The sequence below is a fragment of the Phyllobates terribilis genome, unplaced genomic scaffold, assembly GCF_046119375.1.
Source record: "Phyllobates terribilis strain yellow unplaced genomic scaffold, ASM4611937v1 Scaffold_38__1_contigs__length_12584779, whole genome shotgun sequence".
Lineage (NCBI taxonomy): Eukaryota > Metazoa > Chordata > Amphibia > Anura > Dendrobatidae > Phyllobates > Phyllobates terribilis.
In genome coordinates, this window is record NW_027362798.1 from 11,943,519 (window position 1) to 11,969,039 (window position 25,521).

Here is a 25,521-nt window from a genome sequence, read left to right on the forward strand (position 1 = left end):
ATAGAAGCCTTCAGCTCGTCTGCATTGTTGGGTCTGGTGTCTCTCATTTTCCTCTTGACAATACCCCATAGATTCTTTATGGGGTTAAGGTCAGGTGAGTTTGCTGCCAATCAAGCACAGTGATACTGTTGTTTTAAACCAGGTATTAGTACTTTTGTCAGTGTGGACAGGGGCCAAGTCCTGCTGGAGAATGAAATTTCCATCTCCAAAAAGCTTGGCGTAGCTAAGGTTTTGGTTCAGGGGGCCGAAACTTCTGAGTGGGCCTCTAACCAGGTAACCCTGATTCCAACTATAGCGGCGCACCCAGATAGTTGATGTAGGAAAACCTCAGCAGATGACCGCGCTGTTACTAAAAATAATCTCTATACAAAGACCAGCACTGATATTACCGCCATATGGTGACATATATTGATAGATGCCAGTCCTGCAAAACATATAAGAGATCACAGCTCAGTTATATATAGTACCTTACAGCTGACGTTCTTTCTGATTAAATTGTTCACTTTTCCCGTCTTTTCCATCTGGCCCAGACCGACACGACAACTTCTCCAGCCAGGGCTCAGAGTCTCAGGTATGCAGAGATCACAACAAAGACACATTTGACTCCTTACATTTCAGGCACTGACCACATCTATCCCCAACCTGCACAAACTTCTCATCCTGCTGATACCCCAATACTGAGCCTCTGCTGCAAAATGTGTCCCTATTACTGCACCTACTGTGTGCCCTCTAGATGGTAAAACAAACCTCTAAAATAAAGTAATGCCGTGTGCAAGTGTCCTAGAAAACAGTGCCCACATTGTGCCCCCTAGAAAGTAATAGTGCCCCTTCGACAGTCACGATAACCTGAGTTCCCCTATAACAATAAGTGCCCACCTAAGATTTAATAATGTCCTGAGTCTCCCCCCATGTAGAGCTCCGCTCTAACCAGTATGATGTTCTCCTATTCACGATATAATTCCCCCTCACTGTATAGTACCCCCACAAAGTATACTGACCCCTTAGTAGCCCCCAAGCTGATGGCTCCAACACTGTATGATGGCCTCCACACTATACAAAGACCCCACATTATCTCCCACACTGTATGATGGCCCCCACGCTGTTCAAAGAACCCACATTATCTCCCACACTGTATAAATAGCCTACATATAGTATAATGCACCAGATAGTCCTCAATATAGTATAATGCACTCCCCATAGTCCTTCGTATAGTATAATGCGCCCCTATAGGCAGAGTCTGTAGTAAAATGCTCCCCCCATTGACAGAGTCTGTAGTATAAAGCTCCCCCCCACAGGCAGAGTCTGTAGTATAATGCTCCCCCCCTCCTCATAGGCAGAGTCTGTGGTATAATGCCCCCCCATAGGCAGAGTCTGCAGTATAATGCCCCCCCCATAGGCAGAGTCTGTAGTATAATGCTCCCCCCTCCTCATAGGCAGAGTCTGTAGTATAATGCCCCCCCCTCCTCATAGGCAGAATCTGTAGTATAATGCCCCCCCCCCATCTCATAGGCAGAGTCTGTAGTGTAATGTGCCCCCCCTCCTCATAGGCAGAGTCTGTGGTATAATGCCCCCCCATCTCATAGGCAGCGCCTGTAGTATAATGCCCCACCTAAAGGCAGAGTCTGTAGTAAAATGCACCCCCCATAGGCAGAGTCTGTAGTATAATGCTCCCCCTCTTATAGGCAGAGTCTGTAGTACAATGTCCCCCCCATAGGCAGAGTCTGTAGTATAATGCTCCCCCCCTCCTTATAGGCAGAGTCTGTAGTATAATGCCCCCCCATAGGCAGAGTCTGTAGTATAATGCTCCCCCCTCCTCATAGTCAGAGTCTGTAGTATAATCCCCCCCTCCTCATAGGCAGAATCTTTAGTATAATGCCCCCCCATCTCATAGGCAGAGTCTGTAGTATAATGTGCCCCCCCTCCTCATAGGCAGAGTCTGTGATATAATGCCCCCCCCATCTCATAGGCAGCGTCTGTAGTATAATGCCCCACCTATAGGCAGAGTATGTAGTAAAATGCACCCCCCATAGGCAGAGTCTGTAGTATAATGCTCCCCCTCTTATAGGCAGAGTCTGTAGTACAATGTCCCCCCATAGGCAGAGTCTGTAGTCTACTGCTCTCCCCTGCTCATAAACAGAGTCTGTAGTATAATGCCCCCCATAGGCAGAGTCTGTAGTAGAATGCCCCCCCATAGACAGAGGCTTTAGTATAATGCTCCCCCCCTCCCCATAGACAGTCTGTAGTATAATGCCCCCCCTCCCCATAGGCAGAGTCTTTAGTATAATGCCCCCCCTCTCTGTGGGCAGAGTCTTTAGGATAATGCTCCCCCATAGGCAGAGTCTGTAGTATAATGCACCTCCCCCTTCCCATAGGCAGAGTCTGTAATATAATGCCGCCCCCCACCCGGCAAAAAATAAATAAACAGTACTCATCTCTCCTCCTGGTTCCCTCGCTGCTCAGAGCACCCAGCACGCACACATCTTCAGCACAGCGGGCTGGGCGCCAAGTGATGATGTCAGAGACGTCAGTCACAGAAGGGACTAATGGGAGAGAGATCCGCGCTCCCTCTCTCATCAGTAAACTTGCGGCGGTGGCGGGCAGTGGGGCCCGATGCTGGCACCAGGGGCATGCTAGATACAGTTACACTGGCGTAGCCCTGGATGGGCCCCCTAAGAGCGAGGGGCCCGGGGCCACCGCCCCCTTTGCCCCCCTGGTAGCTTGATACTGTGGCAGAGGGAAGCATGAAGTGCTCTAAAATTTCCTGGTAGACGGCTGCGCTGACTTTGGTGTTGAAAAAACACAGTGGACCTACACCAGCAGATGACACGGCTCCCCAAACCATCACTGATTGTGGAAACTTCACACTAGACCTCAAGCAGCTTGGATTGTGGCCTCTCCACTCTTCTTCCAGACTCTGGGACCTTGATTTCAAATGAAAATTGGAACTCTGGACATCTGTCAAGTCAGCAGTCTTCACCATGATTGTCATGATTGTGGAGCCTACTAAAACAGACTAAGGGACCTTTTTAAATGCTTAGGAAGTCTTTGCAGGTGTTTTTTGTTAATTATTTTAATTTACTGAGTTAATGACTTTTGTGTTTTCATTGGCTATAAGCCATAATCATCAACATTAACAGAAATAAACACTTGAAATAGATCACTGTGTTTGTAATGACTCTATATAATATATGAGGTTCACTTTTTGCATTGAAGAACTGAAATAAATTAACTTTTTGATGATATTCTAATTTTGTGAGATGCACCTATATGTTATGGCCTTGTAAATTAGAGTGTCTATCTTCATGGGGTGCACTTAAATAGTGCTGGGCAGCCCGTGTTCTTGCCTCAGCAGCGAATTTAGCTATCCAGGGAATCTAGTCACTTTATGTGTATATCAGTTCTGACATTATGTTGCTTGCATTTGAATCCTGTCTCTTTTTTATTGTTTGATAACGGCACTGTCTGCTAGTGATTTAATGTATTTGCTCTAGTTTCAATTTGCAATGCATTATGGGAAAGTTCCAAGAGCATTGTGAGACAGTTCTTGTTGCATTGTGGTCCTGTTCTTGTCACAGTTTGGGCAGCGACCATTATTTCCTCGTCTCTTCTGATGGAGAAGTTCCCTTATCACTCATCTTGTAAAGTGGCACAGAGCGGTAGTCGTGACTGAACGTCGGTCTGATTTCGCTCTGGCACTTTACAGACAATGGGTGTCCCAGTCCCAGTGTGCTCTAGGGTGTGGGGTGCAGCACACTCTCTTGTAGGCCGCAGGCCTCCACTGCCTTCAGGCTTCTGTCCTCAGAAGCCGCCGCTCACAATTTAGGGAACACGAAGTTCTTTGTAACAGTCAAACATATACTTGACAGTTCAAGTTCATCAGGTGGGTACAGATGGGATAAGGCACAGCAATTCACATTATCCTCCTTCTTAGCATAACTCCTCTTCAGCCCTGTTGCTAGCTCATCCTGTATTTCTCGTCCACCTCTGCAGTGCACCCGGGACTGGCCTTCAACTTCCATCTATGCAGGTCCCTGTCCATCTTCCTTTGTACTTCAGAGCACACAAAGTGTCCGGCAGCTCCTATGCCAGACCTTAGGCTCTGGACGTGACTGGAGCGACTGCTCTGGATCCCAGTAATGCCTCCCACTGCCTGGAACATTGAGTACTATATACAGTGGGTACGGAAAGCATTCAGACCCCTTTACATCTTTCACTCTTTGTTTCATTGCAGCCATTTGGTAAATTCTAAAAAGTTCTTTTTTTTTCTCATTAAAGTACACTGTGCACCCCATCTTGACTGAAAAAAAACAGAAATGTAGAAATTTTTGCAAATTTATTAAAAAAGGAAAACTGAAATATCACATGGTCATAAGTATTCAGACCCTTTGCTCATATTTAAGTCACATGCTGTCCATTTCCTTGTGATCCTCTTTGAGATGGTTCTACTCTTTCATTGGAGTCCAGCTGTGTTTAATTAAACTGATAGGACTTGATTTGGAAAGGCACACACCTGTCTATATAAGACCTCACAGCTCACAGTGCATGTCAGACCAAATGAGAATCATGAGCTCAAAGGAACTGCCTGTTACGATGTTAGTAGATACCCTGAAGTCCAATGGCGTGGGCCAAAAGCAGAGACTGAGACAAGAGTAGTGTGAAAGTCTATTTTAAACTCAAGTGCAAAAGATCACAGCAAACAGTTTATGAAGGTAAGTTCATTCCAAACAATACTTCTTAGAACCTAATCTGTAAGGCACGGCCTTCATTACTATTAGGGTATGTAAACGTTAACGATAGTCCAAGTTTACTTAGGTACAGTAATATGCAAACAGAAATAAGGATAGTAAGCAGACGTAGGTATTCCTCAGTTGATTGTGGACTCACGTAGTGCAGAAGAGAAGACAAACTGGAATATGGATCTGGATATTGAAGAATGCAGGAGGTGCAGCGGAGGAAACAGCGATGTCTTAAGCAGAGCTGGAGCCGGGTATTTAAACACAGAGCAAGATGGTGACTATACCAGAGGTGTAGAGATCCAGGAGAAGTTTTCTTCAGGAAGACAAAAGTTCAGAGATCCCAGCGTGAGTGAACAACAGCCAGTGGTTCCTTTCAGCAGAAGTCCCCTTAGCAGAGGATTCAGGCAGCAATCCTTTCAGCGGATGACTAGGAGTAAACACAAAGTCAGCAAGACTCTATTCAGAGGGCTAGCACAGGTGAGTAGAAAGCTAAAAGCACACAATACTCAGGCAAGGCATGATTGCAACACATGCAGTTTAAGTAGGTCCACAGGCAGGAAACACATGACCCCAGTGAGGCAATGGAAGCCATCTTGGCTAAGGGAAAAACTACTGGCAAAGTAAAATTAAACCTGGCATCCTGACACTGCCCAAGGAGCTTAGAGACAGAATTGTGGCAAGGCACAGATCTGGCCAAGTTTACAAAAGAATTTCTGCATTAGTCAAGGGTCCTAAGAACACAGTGGCCTCCATAATCCTTAAGTGGAAAAAGTTTGGGACCACCAGAAGTCTTCCTAGACCTGGCCGTCCAGCTCAACTGAGCAATCGTGGGAGAAGAGCCTTGGTGAGAGAGGTAAAGATGAACCCCAAGATCACTGTGGCTGAGCTCCAAAGATGCAGTAGGGAGATGGGAGAAAGTTGCATAAAGTCAACTATCACAGCAGCCCTCCACAAGTTGAGCCTTTATGTCAGAGTAGCTCAAAGGAAGCCTCTCCTCAGTGCAAGACATATGGAAGCCTGCACAGAGTTTGCTTAAAAACACATGAAGGACTCCCAGTCTATGAGAAATAAGATTCTTTGGTCTGATGAGACTAAGATAGAACTTTTTGGTGATAATTCTAAGGGGTATGTGTGGAGAAAACCAGGCACTGCTCATCACCTGCCCAATACAATCCCAACAGTGAAACATGGTGGTGGCAGCATCATGGGGGTGTTTTTCAGCTGCAGGGACAGGACGACTGGTTGGAATTGAAAGAAACATGAATGTGGCCAAGTACACAGATATCCTGGATGAAAACCTCTTCCAGAGTGCTCTGGACCTCAGACTTGGCCGAAGGTTCACCTTCCAACAAGACAATGACCCTATGCACACAGTTAAAATAACAAAGGAGTGGCTTCAGAACAACTCTGTGACCATTCTAGACTGGCCCAGCCAGAGCCCTGACCTAAACCCAATTGAACATCTCTGGAGAGACCTGAAAATGGCTGTCCACCAACGTTCACCATCCAACCTGACAGAACTGGAGAGGATCTGCAAGGAAGAATGGCAGAGGAACCCCAAATCCAGGTGTGAAAAACTTGTTGCATCATTCCCAAGAAGACTCATGGATGCACTAGCTCAAAAGGGGGCTTCTACTCAATACTGGTCATTTGGTCTGACATGCACTGTGAGCTGTGAGGTCTTATATAGACAGGTGTGTGCCTTTCCAAATCAAGTCCTATCAGTTTAAATAAACACAGCTGGACTCCAATGAAAGAGTAGAACCATCTCAAGGAGGATCACAAGGAAATGGACAGCATGTGACTTAAATATGAGCAAAGGGTCTGAATACTTATGACCATGTGATATTTCAGTTTTCCTTTTTTAATAAATTTGCAAAAATTTCTACATTTCTGTTTTTTTCAGTCAACATGGGGTGCAGAGTGGACTTTAATGAGAAAAAAATGAACTTTTTAGAATTTACCAAATGGCTGCAATGAAACAAAGAGTGAAAAATTTAAAGGGGTCTGAATGCTTTCCGTACCCACTGTACTTCAATAAAACTCACCCTATAGATACCCTAGCCTGAACCTGCATGTCAATGGAGATGGGCATCCTACATATAGATGACAATGGCACCCTTGCTGAACGGCAGCTGCCCCTAGACCCTAAAAGTCCCTTATTCGTACTTACATAGACCAAAGATCTGACAGTCTACCAGAAACTGGTACAGATTAGAGATGAGCGGTGTTCGACTAGAACTGTTCGCCAATCTCAAATTCGAGCTGTTTTGGGCGGTGTTCGAGTTGTTCGACGAACCCGAACGATTTGCAAAAAATTCGGCTGTTCGAGGTTATGTTCGATAACTGTTCGTGCACCAAAAGCGTGTCCTGCATGTCTGGCGCTATTTAGAGCACCAATCATGCAGGGATTGTCTGCCACTCACTGTAATGCCACAGCCATGGTGGTTGTGGCATTACAGTGATTGCCCAAATCGATGGGAACAGTGCCAACAGTGAAACATGAAAAGCCGGCAATTCAGCAGCGGCATACACCTGTACCCGACAATTTAGAATAGAAAGAATAGAGCTTCACACATAGATTAGATAGATATAAACATGTCAGCCACATATATACGAAGTACAGTGAAAGTGCTGCTTACTGTACTTGTCATTTAGCGTAAAGGATTTATCAAAAAAAAATTAGTGTTTTCGTGCACCGTCTCTTTAAAAAAGCCGGCCGGCAATTCAGCAGCGGTACCCGACAATTTATAACAGACAGAATAGAGCTTCACACATAGATTAGATAGATAGAAACATGTCAGTCACATATATATGAAGTACAGTGACCGTGTTGGTTACTGTACTTGTCATTTAGTATTAAAATAAAGGATTTATTATTAAAAAAATTGGCGTGGGGTTCCCCTTAATTTTAGGCTCTAGCGGAGGTTAAGCAGACGGCTGGGGCAGATGTTTGAAGCCTGGGAAGGGGGTAATACCCACGGAGCTTCCCAGGCTACTAATATCAGCCCCCAGCTGAATACATAGCCTTTACTAGCTATTAAAATGGGGGACCCCCCCAAAAAAATGACGTGGGGTCCCCCCTAATTTAATAGCTAGCAAAGGCTAGGCAGACAGCTGGGGGCTGATATTAATAGCCCAGGAAGGGAGCCATGAATATTGGCCCCCTCCCAGGCTAGAAACACCAGCCGTCAGCCGCCCCAGAAATGGCGCATTCATAGGATGCGCCAATTCTGGCACCTAGCCTCGCTCTTCCACGCTGCCCTGGTGCGGTGGCAGGGGGTAATAGGGTTGGGGTTGATGTCAGCTTATAATGCCAGCTGACATCAAGCCCAGGTTAGTAATGGAGAGGCGTCTATAAGACACCCCCATTACTAACCCCATAGTCAAAGTTAAAAAAAACACAAACACCCAGAATAAAGTCCTTTAATTGAAATAAAGACACAATCCTTTATTGTTCTAAATTAAACCATACTTACCGTCACGCCCATTCCAGCTGAAGCCAACGATCTCCTGCAATAAAAGAAAAATAATAAAGCAACCTCATCCTTACCTTTCCATGGTTCCCACGACAGCTTCAGCTCTGCTACATCGAGATGACAGGCTGGACCGCAGCAGAATGCTGCCATCCAGCCTCTCATCCCGCAGACACTGAGAAGCGCAGGCTTGCTTGCGCTGCTCAGCGTCTCTCTGTGACGACATCCAGATGAGCCGAGTTCATGTCCAATGAACTCGGCTCACCTCATGCACGTCACTGACAGCGTGGGAAAATTCTCACGCTGAAGCGGTGAGTGCAGGAGAATTCTCCCACGCTGTCAGTGACGTGCATAAGGTGAGCTCATGTCCAATGAACTCAGCTCACCTCCTGCACGTCACTGACAGCGTGGGAGAATTCTCCTGCACTCAGCGCTTCAGTGTGAGAATTCTCCCACGCTGAAGCGCTGAGTGCAGGAGAATTTTCCCACGCTGTCAGTGACGTGCATGAGGTGAGCCGAGTTCATTGGACATTAACTCGGCTCATCTGGATGCCCTCACAGAGAGACACTGTGGAGCGCAAGCAAGCCTGCGCTTCTCAGTGTCTGCGGGATGACAGGCTGGATGGCAGCGTTCTGCTGCGGTCCAGCCTGTCATCTCGATGTAGCAGAGCTGAAGCTGTCATGGGAACCATGGAAAGGTAAGGATGATGTTGCTTTATTATTTTTCTTTTATTTCAGGAGATCGTTGGCTTCAGCTGGAATGGGCGTGATGGTAAGTATGGTTTAATTTAGAACAATAAAGAATTGTGTGTTTATTTCAATTAAAGGACTTTTTTCTGGGTGTTGTGTTTTTTTTAAATACTTTACTAGAAATTCATGGTGGTCATGTCTAATATTGGTGTGACCCCATGAATTTCGGGCTTAGGGCCAGCTGATAATGCCAAGCTGGCCCTAACCCCTTTATTACCCAGTGAGCCACCGCATCAGGGCCCTGGATGAGTTGGGTACAGCGCCAGAAGATGGCGCTTCTATGAACGCGCCATTTTCCGGGGTGGCTGCGGACTGCAATTTGCAGCGGGGGTGGCCCAGAAAGCTTGGGCCTCCCTGCGCTGCGGATTCCAGCCCCCAGCTCATGTCCAATGAACTCAGCTCACCTCCTGCACGTCACTGACAGCGTGGGAAAATTCTCCTGCAATCAGCGCTTCAGCGTGAGAATTTTCCCACGCTGTCAGTGACGTGCATGAGGTGAGCCGAGTTCATTGGACATGAACTCGGCTCATCTGGATGTCGTCACAGAGAGACGCTGAGCAGCGCAAGCAAGCCTGCGCTTCTCAGTGTCTGCGGGATGACAGGCTGGATGGCAGCGTTCTGCTGCGGTCCAGCCTGTCATCTCGATGTAGCAGAGCTGAAGCTGTCGTGGGAACCATGGAAAGGTAAGGATGAGGTTGCTTTATTATTTTTCTTTTATTGCAGAAGATCGTTGGCTTCAGCTGGAATGGGCGTGATGGTAAGTATGGTTTAATTTAGAACAATAAAGGATTGTGTCTTTATTTCAATTAAAGGACTTTATTCTGGGTGTTTGTGTTTTTTTTAACTTTGACTATGGGGTTAGTAATGGGGGTGTCTTATAGACGCCTCTCCATTACTAACCTGGGCTTGATGTCAGCTGGCATTATAAGCTGACATCAACCCCAACCCTATTACCCCCTGCCACCGCACCAGGGCAGCGTGGAAGAGCGAGGCTAAGTGCCAGAATTGGCGCATCCTCTGAATGCGCCATTTCTGGGGCGGCTGACGGCTGGTGTTTCTAGCCTGGGAGGGGGCCAATATTCATGGCTCCCTTCCTGGGCTATTAATATCAGCCCCCAGCTGTCTGCCTAGCCTTTGCTAGCTATTAAATTAGGGGGGACCCCACGTCATTTTTTTTGGGGGGTCCCCCATTTTAATAGCTAGTAAAGGCTATGTATTCAGCTGGGGGCTGATATTAGTAGCCTGGGAAGCTCCGTGGGTATTACCCCCTTCCCAGGCTTCAAACATCTGCCCCAGCTGTCTGCTTAACCTCCGCTAGAGCCTAAAATTAAGGGGAACCCCACGCCAATTTTTTTAATAATAAATCCTTTATTTTAATACTAAATGACAAGTACAGTAACCAACACTATCACTGTACTTCATATATATGTGACTGACATGTTTCTATCTATCTAATCTATGTGTGATGCTCTATCTTTCTGTTCTAAATTGTCGGGTACCGCTGCTGAATTGCCGGCCGGCTTTTTTAAAGAGACAGTGCATGAAAACACTATTATTTTTTTAAATAAATCCTTTACACTAAATGACAAGTACAGTAAGCAACACTATCACTGTACTTATTATATATGTGACTGACATGTTTCTATCTATCTAATCTATGTGTGAAGCTCTATTCTTTCTGTTCTAAATTGTCGGGTACAGATGCTGAATTGCCGGCCGGCTTTTTTAAAGAGACGGTGCATGAAAACACTAATATTTTTTTTAATAAATCCTTTACACTAAATGACAAGTGCAGTAACCAACACTGTCACTGTGCTTCTTATATGTGTGACTGACATGTTTCTATCTATCTAATCTATGTGTGATGCTCTATTCCTTCTTGTCTAAATTGTCGGGTACCGGTGTATGCCGCTGCTGAATTTGCCGGCCGGCTTTTTTAAAGAGAGTGTCTTCTGAGCAGTTTGTCAGCTTTTGGACACCTTTGCAGGTGTTTTCTATGTGTTTCTATGTGTTTTTGTTTGCCTGCCATTGGTTTTAACGGTGTTCGACGGTGTTCTAAGGTGTTCGACGAACAGTTCGACGAACAGTTCCTCGAACATCCCGGTGTTCGACGAACCGAACCGAACCCGAACACTACGGGGGTGGCTCAACACTAGTACAGATATCACATCAAACAATCAATCCTCAGTGTGTACTAAATGATTAAAGTGACAACAGTGAATAAAGTGACAATGTGCAAATTTATAAAAACACCCAAGAACGTTCCTAATATCTTTGGACCTCCAAGCCAAAGGATACATTCGGGCATCCAAACAAAGGCTACAATCAGCCCTGTTCAACACCCTAGATGCTGATTACCTGCCTTATAGTGGAGGGTGACACCCTAGTTAATGTTGACACTGTGGCGCCCCGCTCCACGGCGGCTATCCCTGGATAACCCTAGCCAGCCCTGGAATTAATCACCCATAGAGGTATCAATGACATAAATGATCACAAGACTAAACAATAAAAGGAACTTATCTTGATAAAGTGCAATACTGATGCGTATCATCTTTATGCCGCATGTCCCGATTTTAAAGAGATTTAATAAAATTTGTATTTTAGGGTTTATGTTATACTTATGTCTTATGGTATCCTAAGCTTATCTTATGCTATACTCACATTATGCATTAACACTTCACATGCTGTTACATCACCATTATACATTACATAAGACACATATCACTTTTAGATATAAAACCGCAAGACAGTATTCACATGACGCGTTTGTTGTCTTCAGGGGCAGGAACAGGGTAAGACAGTCCACATCCCTACAGTTTTGTATCTTGAGCTCTGTGCACACAGCCTGCTCCAAGCTTAGCCGGTAAGAGCCCTATCTATGTGGTACAATACTGGGGTTCATCGTATGTTTTCCGCATCTACTGTATGGAGGTTTCTCTACTATCAATAAAGAGAAGGTTTTTCGCAGCCTTATTCTTAAGCAGACAGGGGGTTTAGCTCCATGTCACACTACACACCGTGGTAAGGTGTATGAGGGGAGCATAGCCCGCCTAATCTAATAGTATGGGCGTCACTAATAGGCTGTAAACCAGACACTGTACGTGACCAGCGCCAAAATATCTACCAGTACCTCATATATAGATTTTGCACGTTATTTTTATTCAGGGTTCAGACAAGCCCATCAATGCTGGATTTGTAAACTAGGGGGTTTGTCCTCATGGGGTGCACTTAGATAGTGCTTTGCAGCCTGCCTAATCTAACAGTATGAGGGTCACTAATAGGCTGTAAGCCCTATATTGAGCACTATCTGTGTTAGGCGTCAGGTGTTTTCTGGATCCGAAATGGGTTCAGAATCATCAGTGGATTCTGTGGTCTCCCATTCCAGTCCAGATGCTTCTCAGCATCATCGTCAGTCCCAACACCTAGCTGGTGCACGAGATGTACAAGTTGTCTCTCAGGTCTTTGTTCCTAGCAACATGAAGGATAGGTTGCGGAGGGAAACAGGGCTGTTACAGCCTAAGTCCAGGATACACTGCACTGAGCATGCCCGTGACATGGCGGACCGTGATTGGTGGTTTGGGAGTCAGCTGATCCGGTGACCTGGCACCGCCTGATTGGTCGCGGGTGACGTCACCAATAATGTGACGATGGGCAGGGCTTAATATTTAAATAGCACGCCCACAAACATGGCGGCGCACTCTGATCATTGAGCTGAGTTGGTGTTATTGTGTGGACGCTTGGTCGTTTCGGCTCCACGTGTGCTTTTGCTGTTATAGCTTCTGACAGGCAGGTTTAGCAGGGGATAGACAGCCTTAGATGGAGGGAGGCAGGTAGCTTCGTCTGACACTCTGGCTCCAACAAGGGGGTCGCTATACACCCCGAGCAGACTGCGGACTCCGTATTCCCGGCACCGCCTGTTAGCCACGTGGAGAGATACTCCTCAGTCCGGTAGCAAGCCGGCTGGGAGCACGTATAAGCCGGCGTGAATCACACACGCATCCGAGCGCCTGCTGCGTAGCCTCTGTGCAGTTAACAGGGCTACAGCTACATTATTTGTCGCACATCTCTCGTGCAGTTAACGGAGATAGTGCGAATCCCTATTCCCGTTCCGGTGTGCAGTAACACGGGGGGGATTGTTATTTCAGTTGGTTGTTTTACCTTCTTACCCGGAAGGTGTTCGTCCGCAGTCCTCCAGGCTGCATCGCGGACCCCGGGTTCGTTGGCTTTCCATTATTTAATAAAGTTGTTTGCAACCATTCCCCTAACAATTTGTGTGTGACCAGTGACCTATACAAGCCATTTTTTGTGTGCAGTTTTAATACTAAGCAATGACCCCCTCCAAGAATTGGTAGGTTATGAGTTGGTTGTCTCATCAGTATTTTGCACCTGTGCTGCCCCTGCCTTTATTATATGGTTTGCTTCATCCTGATTAGTGCATTCGTTTTGAGACCTGGGCGGGAGAATAAATACTGTTCCTCTTTTTTGCTGTGTTAATAATTTTTTTCAGTTTTAATTCAACTACTCTAGCATCAAGCTCCTAATTCGCTTTGTCTAAAGGAAGTTAGATGGCAATGTTTTATTGTGTGAGGTATGGAACTCTCTACCACATGACCTTGTAATACTTAATTCTCTAAAAAAAAGTTCAAGGAGGTCCTGTGTGACTTTCTTGAATAATATTACAGGTTATTCATACTAGATTTTGTTATGGGACGTTGATCCAAGCAACTAGTCTGATTGCCATATGTGGAGTCGGGAAGGAATTTTTCCCCTAATTTTGGGCAAGCAGCATCTGCCTCATGGGGTTTTTTGACTTCCTCTGGATCAACACATTAGCTTTTCACAGGTCTCTATATATAGTGTGATGGCTTCCACAGCTCTTTATATACAGTACTAGATGGTGTCCCGATTCTAACGCATCGGGTATTCTAGAATCTGTATGCGGCCGACCAGGCGCAATCAACAGAGTGGTGTTTAAATGTGGCGCCAAAATCGCTGATTGGTCGCGGCCGCCGGCCACGACCAATCAGCAGAGCGGTGTTTAAATTTGGCGCCAGTATCGCTGATTGGTCGCGGCGCCAATATCGCTGATTCCGACCAATCAGCGAATCGTATTACTGAGGACCGGGCAGCGACGCTACCTGTGCGGGTACTTCCGCTGCGAGGAACCGGGAGATGGCCGGCTGCTCACAGCCGAAGTATCCCGACTGGCGGCGCCACTCCCCGGTCCTAGCTTCTCACTTGCCGTCGGGAGATCAGCGGCCCTAGCCATTGATCTCCCGACGGTAGCCGCATGGAGGTCAGCAGCGCCGCCGGTCGCGGTACTTCTGCTGCGAGCAGCCGGGAGATGAGCGGCTAGCGCCGGTCATCTCCCGGCTGCATCGCCGCTGACCTCCGTGCGGCAGATGAGCTGCTAACGGCCGCCATCTTTTTCTGAAATCCCGCGTCGCTGATTGGCCGCGGCTGGACCAATCAGCGACGCAGGATTTCCTGGACAGAAGGACAGACAGACAGACGGGATTAGACGATTATATACAGTACAGACCAAAAGTTTGGACACACCTTCTCATTTCAAGATTTTTCTGTATTTTCATGACTATGAAAATTGTACATTCACACTGAAGGCATCAAAACTATGAATTAACACATGTGGAATTATATACTTAACAAAAAAGTGTGAAACAACTGAAAATATGTCTTATATTCTAGGTTCTTCAAAGTAGCCACCTTTTGCTTTGATGACTGCTTTGCACACTCTTGGCATTCTCTTGATGAGCTTCAAGAGGTAGTCAATGGAAATGGTCTTCCAACAATCTTGAAGGAGTTCCCAGAGATGCTTAGCACTTGTTGGCCCTTTTGCCTTCACTCTGCGGTCCAGCTCACCCCAAATCATCTCGATTGGGTTCAGGTCTGGTGACTGTGGAGGCCAGGTCATCTGGCGTAGCACCCTATCATTCTCCTTCTTGGTCAAATAGCCCTTACACAGCCTGGAGTTGTGTTTGGGGTCATTGTCCTGTTGAAAAATAAATGATGGTCCAACTAAACGCAAACCGGATGGAATAGCATGCCGCTGCAAGATGCTGTTGTAGCCATGCTGGTTCAGTATGCCTTCAATTTTGAATAAATCCCCAACAGTGTCACCAGCAAAGCACCCCCACACCATCACACCTCCTCCTCCATGCTTCTCGGTGGGAACCAGACATGTAGAGTCCATCCGTTCACCTTTTCTGCATCGCACAAAGACACGGTGGTTGGAACCAAAGATCTCAAATTTAAACTCATCAGACCAAAGCACAGATTTCCACTGGTCTAATGTCCATTCCTTGTGTTCTTTAGCCCAAATAAGTCTCTTCTGCTTGTTGCCTGTCCTTAGCAGTGGTTTCCTAGCAGCTATTTTACCATGAAGGCCTGCTGCACAAAGTCTCCTCTTAACAGTTGTTGAAGAGATGTGTCTGCTGCTAGAACTCTGTGTGGCATTGACCTGGTCTCTAATCTGAGCTGCTGTTAACCTGCGATTTCTGAGGCTGGTGACTCGGATAAACTTATCCTCAGAAGCAGAGGTGACTCTTGGTCTTCCTTTCCTGGGGCAGTCCTCATGTGAGCCAGTTTCTTGCAGCGCTTGATGCTTTTTGCATCTGCACTTGGGGACACTTTCAAAGTTTTACCAATTTTTTGCATTGACTGACCTTCATTTCTTAAAGTAATGATGGCCACTCATTTTTCTTTACTTAGCTGCTTTTTTCTTGCCATAATACAAATTCTAACAGTCTATTTAGTAGAACTATCAGCTGTGTATCCACCAGACTTCTGCACAACACAGCTGATGATCCGAACCCCATTTATAAGGCAAGAACTCCCACTTATTAAACCTGACAGGGCACACCTGTGAAGTGAAAACCATTTCCGGTGACTACCTCTTGAAGCTCATCAAGAGAATGCCAAGAGTGTGCAAAGCAGTCATCAAAGCAAAAGGTGGCTACTTTGAAGAACCTAGAATATAAGACATATTTTCAGTTGTTTCACACTTTTTTTGTTACGTATATAATTTCACATGTGTTAATTCATAGTTTTGATGCCTTCAGTGTGAATGTACAATTTTCATAGTCATGAAAATACAGAAAAATCTTTAAATGAGAAGGTGTGTCCAAACTTTTGGTCTGTACTGTATATTAGATGATGACCCCACAGACCCTTTACACAGCATTATGTTTCCACAGCTCCTTGTATACAGTATGATTCCCTCATTGTTCCCTAAATACAGTATGATGTGCTCACAGCTCCATATACACCGTATGATGTCCCCACACATGCAGATACACAATATGATACCTATACACAATATGATGCCCCTACATCTCCCTATACACAATATGATGCCCCTACATCTCCCTCCATCTGAACAAGTCTCTCCAGCTTCAGAAAGATTCTGGACGCATCACATTTTTTTTACGGACAGGGAAAAAAGTGCCCTATTTTTATGGACTGTCCAAGAATTTCTGGACAGTTGGCTACCCTGCTATTAGTTCCACTGGGGTGGCAGCCTAGGTGGATGCTGGAAGCACAACCGTCTCTCCCTAAGATTCGGAGAGGGAAGGCCACCGATTCCTGACCCTTGCTGTGGCCTTTTCGTTGAGAGGGATGGTTTATTGAGGGCCCATATATACACACAGTCATGGCCGGAAGTGTTTAGCAACCTTGAGATTGTTCCAGAAAGTGAAGTATTTCTCCCAGAAAATTATTACAATTACACATGTTTTGTTATACATTTGTTATAATATTTATTTCCTTTGTGTGTATTGAAACAGCACAAAAAAATGGGAAAAAAAGGCAAATTGGACATAATTTCACACAAAACTCCAAAAATGGGCCGGACAAAATTGTTGGCACTTTTCCAAAATTGTGGAAAAACAACTTTGCTTCAAGCATGTGATGCTCGTTAAAACTCACCTGTGGCAAGTAACAGTCGTGGGTAATATGAAAGTCATACCTGAGACCAGATAAAAAGTGGAGAAGATAGATAGATATGAGATTGATAGATAGATAGATATGAGATAGATAGATGGATATGTGGCACCCCAGGGGTCTGGTTACCACTGTAATAGAAATATTATGTCTGAGAGCAAGTGGGAGGTTTCCTGGTTCGGAGCCCTTAAACATGCAACACCTCCTGTCCCAGACCAGATAGGGGAGGAACCTGCCCTATATAAACTGGATCTGGGGCGGGGTTAGTGAAGTCAGAGCCTGGAGTTAGTTCCAGACACAGGGAAAGTAACAGCGAGGAGCTCTGTAGGAGCAGGAGCTGAAGACCAGGGACTTGAGCTAAGCGGAGTTCGTCCTGGCAGAAGACTCTGAGAACCGGACACAGGAGTCCGAGGTTGCGGGGACTTATATATACCCAGCAGCAGAACCCCGCCGGCAGGGGATTTCAAGTCCTCTCGCCATAGAAGCCCGGAGGCTCAGTCACGAGCAAGGGACCAGCACTGCAATCGAGGAGCGGGGGCTATCAGAAGGCCCCAAGTCACCAGCCATACAGGTGAGCACCACACGGAACACTCAGGGACGTGGGCTACTTCCACTCGCTTACAGCAAGGTAGCCAGGAAGAGTGCAGATAGTCGGGGAGGCCTACAACTCCACCTGGCCAGGGGAACTCCAGTTTGCTCACAGACTGACCAGGCCTCTTATGCTAGCCAGTACTCCCGGGAGGGTCTGCCTTATCACCATCAGTAAAGACCCTGAACTGCACTGCAAAGCCTCTGAGTCGTTCCTGCTGCGCTCGTGTACCATCACTCCTATCATCCACACTCACTAGCCTGAGGCTATACTCCTCCCGTGGGGAGTTATACTACACTCTGCTGCCCTCACAACCTCAGCCTCAGAGGTCTGCTCAGCAGCGGCGGTTCTTATTGACCGCAATCCACGGGTGGCGTAGTCGGACATTGCATTATACTGATACAGAGACTGCCACAATATTGGTCTGGCCACCCTGAGCCACGGTACCAGGTCGCCACAACTACTCCCAGTATTGCCCTGAAGTCCGGTCCCGGGTGCCCCATGGCCCAGGGGGCGCGTCATATAGATAATAGATAGATGATAGATAGTCCTATGATATGAGATAGAGGTCGTTATAGACAGGTTTATACACTCTCTCCCGAAGTCGGTAAAATCCTGGGTTGCCCAGGGAGATCCCTATAATGCTGATGACTTGGTGGGGTTGGTGGAAAGATACCAGGCGGTTGAGAGTCCGTTGGGAAAACAAGGGGTCGTAGCCTCTCAATACTGGGGTTCCCAAAAGGTGGCGGACACCCAAAAGAAGGGAGCTAGCGCCACACCTGGGGGGCATCCTAGAGTTCAGGAGGGGTCTGAGTTGCTGCCCAAGGTCCCACCCCATAATATAGTGTGTTGGAGATGTCATACCCCTGGCCATATTGCCTCCCGGTGTCCCATAACCTCTGAACCAATGGACTGTAACATGGGCCGGCGTTGCTCTTATTTTGCCTACCCCGCCTGCAGCGCGGTTCGTCAACATGGCGAGGGCCCTCAGGCATGCTCAGTGTCAGTTAACGGGGCACAAGTCTCTGGACTATTGGTCTCAGGAAGTTTGGTGACCCTGATAAGGGCCACACTCCCTCATCGGCTGGTTTCTGGGAAGGTGGTGGGTGTCCGGTGTATCAATGGGGACGCTAAGAACTATCCTGTGGCCCAGGTGGATGTAAACACAGACTGTGGCACCACATCTCATGAAGTGGCGGTCGTTAAGGACCTATTGCATCCCATAATAATTGGACGTTACTTTGCATTATTCTGGGAAATGTGGGGGAAAGCGGGGACACCTGGTTGCTTGGACGACAGCCAGATCGCCCCTAAGGAAACTTACCCGCAGAACATAGTAGATGAGTTTCCCATGTGTGTGCTGGTGGGCAATGAGGCTGAAGTAGCATCCCCTGAGTCCAATATCCCTGAGCTTTAGGTGTCCGAGGGAAACTTTGGAACTGCCCAACTCAGGGATTTAACTCTGAAAGGGGCCTTTGAAAATGTTACTGTGTTAAATGGGGTGCCTCAGGAACCGGGGGCTGACACTCGGTTCCCTCATTTTGCTGTGAATGGGGATTTGCTGTACAGAATAACCAAGCCAAGGGGTGAGGTAATAGAACAGTTGCTGGTGCCAGGGCCCTATAGACGCAGGGTGTTAGACATGGCTCATTCTCATGTGTTGGGTGGTCACCTGGGTGCAGACAAGATTCAAGAACGGATCCTCCAAAGATTCTACTGGCCAGGTTGCTATAGAGAAATATAGAGTTATTGTCGTTCCTGCCCCACATGCCAGATAACCTCCCCAGTGGCCCACTTCCGCAGTCCCCTAGTGCCACTACCAGTCATCGAGGTTCCATTCGAACGCATAGCAATGGATCTAGTGGGGCCTCTGGTCAAGTCCGCCCAAGTGCATCAGTATATCCTGGTGGTATTAGATTATGCTACATGGTATCTGGAGGCCGTACCACTACGAAACTCCTCCACCAGGTGTATAGCCCGGGAGTTAGACCACATGTTTTCAAGAACTGGGTTGCCTAACGAGATCCTAACAGACCAAGGAACTCCATTTATGTCGAAGGTCATGAGGGAATTGTGCAAGACACTGCAGATTGCACAACTGAGAACCTCCGTGTACTCTCCCCAGACGGACGGACTGGTAGAGAGGTTTAACAAAACCTTGAAAGCAATGTTGAGGAAAGCAGTGGAAAAGGATGGCCGAGACTGGGACTATATGTTGTTCGCCATGAGGGAAGTTCCCAAAGCTTCCACAGGTTTCTCCCCGTTTGAACCACTCTATGGACGACACCCTCAGGACTCCTGGAGGTGGAGAAAGAGTCCTGGGAAGCTGAGACCACTCCCTATAGGAGAGTGGTGGAGCACGTTGCCCAGATGCAAGAGAGGATTGCCCATGTGATGCCCATTGTGAGGGAGCACCTCCTTAAGGCACAAGAGGCACAGTCCAGGGTGTATAATAGGTCGGCCAGGGTGAGATCGTTCAACCCAGGAGATCGAGTGCTTGTGCTAGTCCCACAGTGGAGACAAGTTCATGGCCAAGTGGCAGGGCTCCTATGAGGTGGTAGAGAAAGTGGGGGAAGTCAACTTTAAGATCCACCAACCAGGGAAGAGGAAGCCCTACCAAATTTACCATGTTAACTTGATTAAGCCATGGCAAGATAGAGAGCCTGCGGAAGCTCCCTGTTTAATGGCTGAGGCTGAGGCCGATGTGAAAGAGGTCAAGGTGGCAGAGTCACTGTCACATGCCCAAAAGCAACAGTGCAAAGAGTTGTTACAGCGAAATAAAGACATGTTTTCGGAGTTGCCAGGACTCACTCAGGTCATAGAGCATGAGGTTGGTAGAGGGGAAATAAAACCACAAATAAATAAGGTCGAGGCGATCTTGAACTGGCCACAGCCCCTCTCGAAGAAGCGGGTCATGGCGTTTCTAGGCATTGTGGGCTACTATCGAAGATTTGTCCCTAACTTTGCCCTGATAGCAGCCCCACTGATGGATCTTCCGAAAGGGATGAAGTCAGCTATGGCCAAGTGGTCCCCGGAAGCAGAAGCGACCTGCCAGGAATTGAAACTGGTCCTCTGTAAACAACCAGTCTTGGTGGCACCCAGCTTCTCCAAGGAGTTTGTGGTCCAGATGGATGCATCGGATGTCGGGCTGGGAGCAGTCTTGTCCCAGGAGATTAACGGAGAAGAACACCCTGTAAAATACCTCAGTCTGAAGCTCTCTGCTTGTGAGAAGGACTACTCCATTGTAGAAAAAGAATGTTTGGCCATTAAGTGGGCGTTAAACACTCTGAGGTATTACCTATTAGGTAGAAGGTTCAGGTTAGTGTCAGACCATGCCCCATTGAGGTGGATGCGAGAAAAGAAGGGAAACAATGCCAGAGTGACTAGGTGGTTCCTGGCTCTACAAGATTTTAGTTTCCGGGTAGAGCATAGGCCTGGGAAACAACATGGGAATGCCGCTGCCTTGTCAAGGGTTTATTGTATGGTGACAGAAGGTGCCAAGCCCTACGGCTTTGGACAGAGGGGGGGTGTATGTAAGGTTGCTGCCGGACAGATCGTGGACGGGAGGTATGTGTCCTCGAAGTGCCATGCTTCGGTGATGTAGGATCCGGAGAAGCAGGCTCCAACACACATAGTGCTGAGAGGAATTTAATGGGTCCGGATTACAGGGCCGGGTTTTATGAGCAGCTGAAAGAGCACCTGTGGCACCTAACAGGTGTTGGCAATAACTAAATCACACTTGCAGCCAGTTAACATGGATTAAAGTTGACTCAACTTCTGTCCTGTGTCCTTGTGTGTACCACATTGAGCATGGAGAAAAGAAAGAAGACCAAAGAACTGTTTGCGGACTTGTGAAACCAAATTGTGAGGAAGCATGAGCAATCTGAAGGCTACAAGTCCGTCTCCAAAGACCTGAATGTTCCTGTGTCTTCCGTGCGCAGTGTCATCAAGAAGTTTAAAGCCCATGGCACTGTGGCTAACCTCCCTACATGTGGACGGAAAAGAAAAATTGACGAGAGATTTCAACGCAAGATTGTGCGGATGGTGGATAAAGAACCTCGACTAACATCCAAACAAGTTCAAGCTGCCCTGCAGTCCGAGGCTACAACAGTGTCAACCCGTACTATCCGTCGGCGTCTGAATGAAAAGGGACTGTATGGTAGGATACCCAGGAAGACCCCACTTCTTACCCCGAGACATAAAAAAGCCAGGCTGGAGTTTGCCAAAACTTACCTGATAAAGCCTAAAACTGGAAGTGCATTGAGGTGAAGGTGAAGAGGTATTGGGAATCCTGCAGAAAATACCTGTGTGAATTGCGTGAAGAGGTATTGGGAATCCTGCAGAAAATACCTGTGTGAATTGCGTGAAGAGGTATTGGGAATCCTGCAGAAAATACCTGTGTGAATTGCGGTGAGTGCTGCATTGTGATCTGCTGAGTGCTTTTCTACCTGTTTAGATTTATTGGGCTTTTTAAAATCTATTTTCTCACTACAGTTTTAGTTTCTTAGTTTACTACCTGTGTATTTAAGGGTTAACTACATTGCACTAAAATCCTGAGGTGTAGATTTACTCACAAGGGGTTAATTAAGGGGAAGGGGTCATAATTAAGGGTTTATAAGGGGCAGCTGGTTGGGCATAAAGTCCTTTGGAAGTGCATTGAGGTGAAGGGTACATTGCTGGAAAAGGAAAAAAAAAAAAACACTTTAAATCTCTTAGTTTGCGAGTGTGAACGAGCTGCGTGTGTCCGGAGCGTAAGTGCGAACGAAAGTAAGTGTGTGACTTGTTTTTCAGTGAAGAGGTATTGGGAATCCTGCAGAAAATACCTGTGTGAATTGCGGTGAGTGCTGCATTGTGATCTGCTGAGTGCTTTTCTACCTGTTTAGATTTATTGGGCTATTAAAAATCTATTTTCTCACTACAGTTTTAGTTTCTTAGTTTACTACCTGTGTATTTAAGGGTTAACTACATTGCACTAAAATCCTGAGGTGTAGATTTACTCACAAGGGGTTAATTAAGGGGAAGGGGTCATAATTAAGGGTTTATAAGGGGCAGCTGGTTGGGCATAAAGTCCTTTGGAAGTGCATTGAGGTGAAGGGTACATTGCTGGAAAAGGAAAAAAAAAAAAACACTTTAAATCTCTTAGTTTGCGAGTGTGAACGAGCTGCGTGTGTCCGGAGCGTAAGTGCGAACGAAAGTAAGTGTGTGACTTGTTTTTCAGTGACTTTGGATTCAGGGAGTTTGGAAGGGAGGACTTAGGACTGAATTGCTGACTGTATTTCATTCTTTCTTTACTTTACTTTTTACTTAATTAATCCACCTGACCTACTTAGCTGATTCCCCCGTCCATACTTGATACTTAATTGATCCCCCGTCCATACTTAACTGATCCCCCGCCGATATCTAATTGATACACTTGCACATCCCTAATTGATCCCCGTCCATACACCTATATATAAATAATTGTGTTTTGTACTTGTATATATATACTGACTGTATCCCCATATTTAGAATGACGTCCATGTTGGACGGAGCCGTGCAGTGTACATCTTGCGCAATGTATGCATTCCGTGAGCACCCGCTCGAGGATCCATACTGCTGCGAGAGATGTGAGCATATCGTGCACTTGGAAGCCCAAATTCTGGATCTAAGTGCTCAGATAGCGGTACTGAGGAGCATCGACAACATAGAACGGAGTTTGCTGCTCACCGAGCAGACACTCAATGGGTCAATACTGGGGGTGGAGCATAGAGGGGAAGTGCAGGCTGAACAGGCAGGGAGCTGGATAACAGTAAGGAGGGATAGAGGGAAGAAGTATAGGAAGGCTCGTTCAGAACCGGCATTATTGGAGCACGACAGATCCTCTGACCGCCGGGGGAGTGTATGCTCCAGTAATGAGGGGGAGGGGGGAAGTGTAGGGCAGGCAAGACAGGTTCTGGTAGTGGGTGACTCTATTATTAGGGGGACAGACAGGGCAATCTGTCACAAAGACCGGGATCGCCGAACGGTGTGCTGCCTCCCTGGCGCTCGAGTCCGGCACATCGCGGATCGGGTTGACAGGTTACTGGGTGGGGCTGGCGAAGACCCATTGGTCATGGTCCACATCGGCACCAATGACAAAGTGAGTGGTAGATGGAGGGTCCTTAAAAATTATTTCAGGGACCTAGGTAGGAAGCTTAGGGCAAGGACCTCCAAGGTAGTTTTCTCAGAAATACTACCAATCCCGCGAGCCACACAGGAGTGCCAACAGGAGGTTAGGGAGGTGAATAAGTGGCTAAAGAGTTGGTGCAAGGCAGAAGGGTTTGGGTTCATGGAGAACTGGGCCGACTTCGCGGTCGGCTACAGGCTCTACCGTAGGGACGGGCTGCACCTCAATGGGGAGGGTGCAGCGGTGCTGGGGAAGAAGATGGCTAATAGGTTGGAGGAGTTTTTAAACTAGAGACGGGGGGGGGGGAACCAAGGAAATAGGTGGGATGTGAGGCAAGCAAGGGGGAAGGGGAGAAGTGAATATAATGAAGGTGGAGAGGGGGGTGGGGATAGTACAGTTAGATCGTTAGAGAAGAATAGGATGCTAAATAACCACAAAGTTTTATCTTGCATGCTGACCAACGCAAGAAGCCTGACCAATAAGGCGGATGAGCTGCGGGCGCTTATATGGGAGGAGAGGTATGACATCGTAGGTATAACAGAGACTTGGCTAGACGATAGCTACGACTGGGCGGTAAATTTATTAGATTATAGTTTATTTAGAAGGGACCGGAAACAGGGGAAAGGCGGAGGAGTCTGCTTATATGTAAAGTCATGTCTAAAACCCAGACTAAGGGAAGATATAGGAGAGGGAGAAGAGGGGGTCGAGTCCATGTGGGTAGAGATAGAGGGAACTAAAAATAATAATAAAATATTACTGGGGGTCTGCTATAAGCCACCCAATATAACAGAGGAGAATGAGAAACTGCTATTAGGACAAATAGACAAAGTAGCAAAACATAATGAAGTGATTGTAATGGGGGATTTCAACTACCCGGATATTGACTGGGAAACAGAAACCTGTAGATCTCAGAAAGGAAAAAGGTTCTTGACAAATATTAAGGATAATTATCTCTCCCAACTAGTGCAGGAACCAACGAGAGGGAAGGCCGTGTTAGACTTAATATTGACTAATAGGCCTGATAGAATAACTGAGGTACAGATAGGGGGGCACCTAGGTAATAGCGACCATAATATTATCGACTTCAAAATGCCCTTCAGTAGGGTTATCAATAAGGGAACAACAAAAACATTAAACTTTAGGAGGGCGAAGTTTGATCAGCTGAAAGAAAGCCTTCAACTTATTGACTGGGACAAAGTTCTTAATCAAAGGAATACGAATAGTAAATGGGAAACCTTCAAAAGAATTCTGAATACTCAGTGCGAGAGGTATATACCGTATGGGAATAAAAGGGCCAGAAATAAGAGGAAACCAATATGGTTGAACAAGAACGTAAAAGGGGCGTTAAATAGCAAAAAAGAGGCATTCAAGAGATTAAAACAGGAAAACAGTAAGGAGGCACTAATGTGTTACAAGGAAAAAACGAGAACCTGCAAAAAACAAATAAAAATAGCGAAGGAGGAAACAGAGAGACGTATTGCTAGGGAAAGTAGATCAAATCCCAAACTGTTCTTTACGTATATAAATAGTAAAAGGATTAAATCGGATAATATTGGACCGATAAAAAGTGAGGAAGGCAAAATCATAGAGAAAGATGAGGATAAAGCTAATCTATTAAATAATTTTTTTTCGACAACTTTCACAAAGGAAATCGAACTAACAGGAGAAATGAGAAGTGACAAACTTAATCCTCCACTAAGTATGACAAATCTAACCCAAGCTGGGGTACAGAAACGCCTCAGTAACATTAAAATAAACAAATCACCAGGACCTGATGGCATACACCCACGGGTACTAAGGGAACTAAGTAATGTGATAGACAGACCGTTATATCTTATATTTAAGGACTCTGTTGAGACTGGGTCT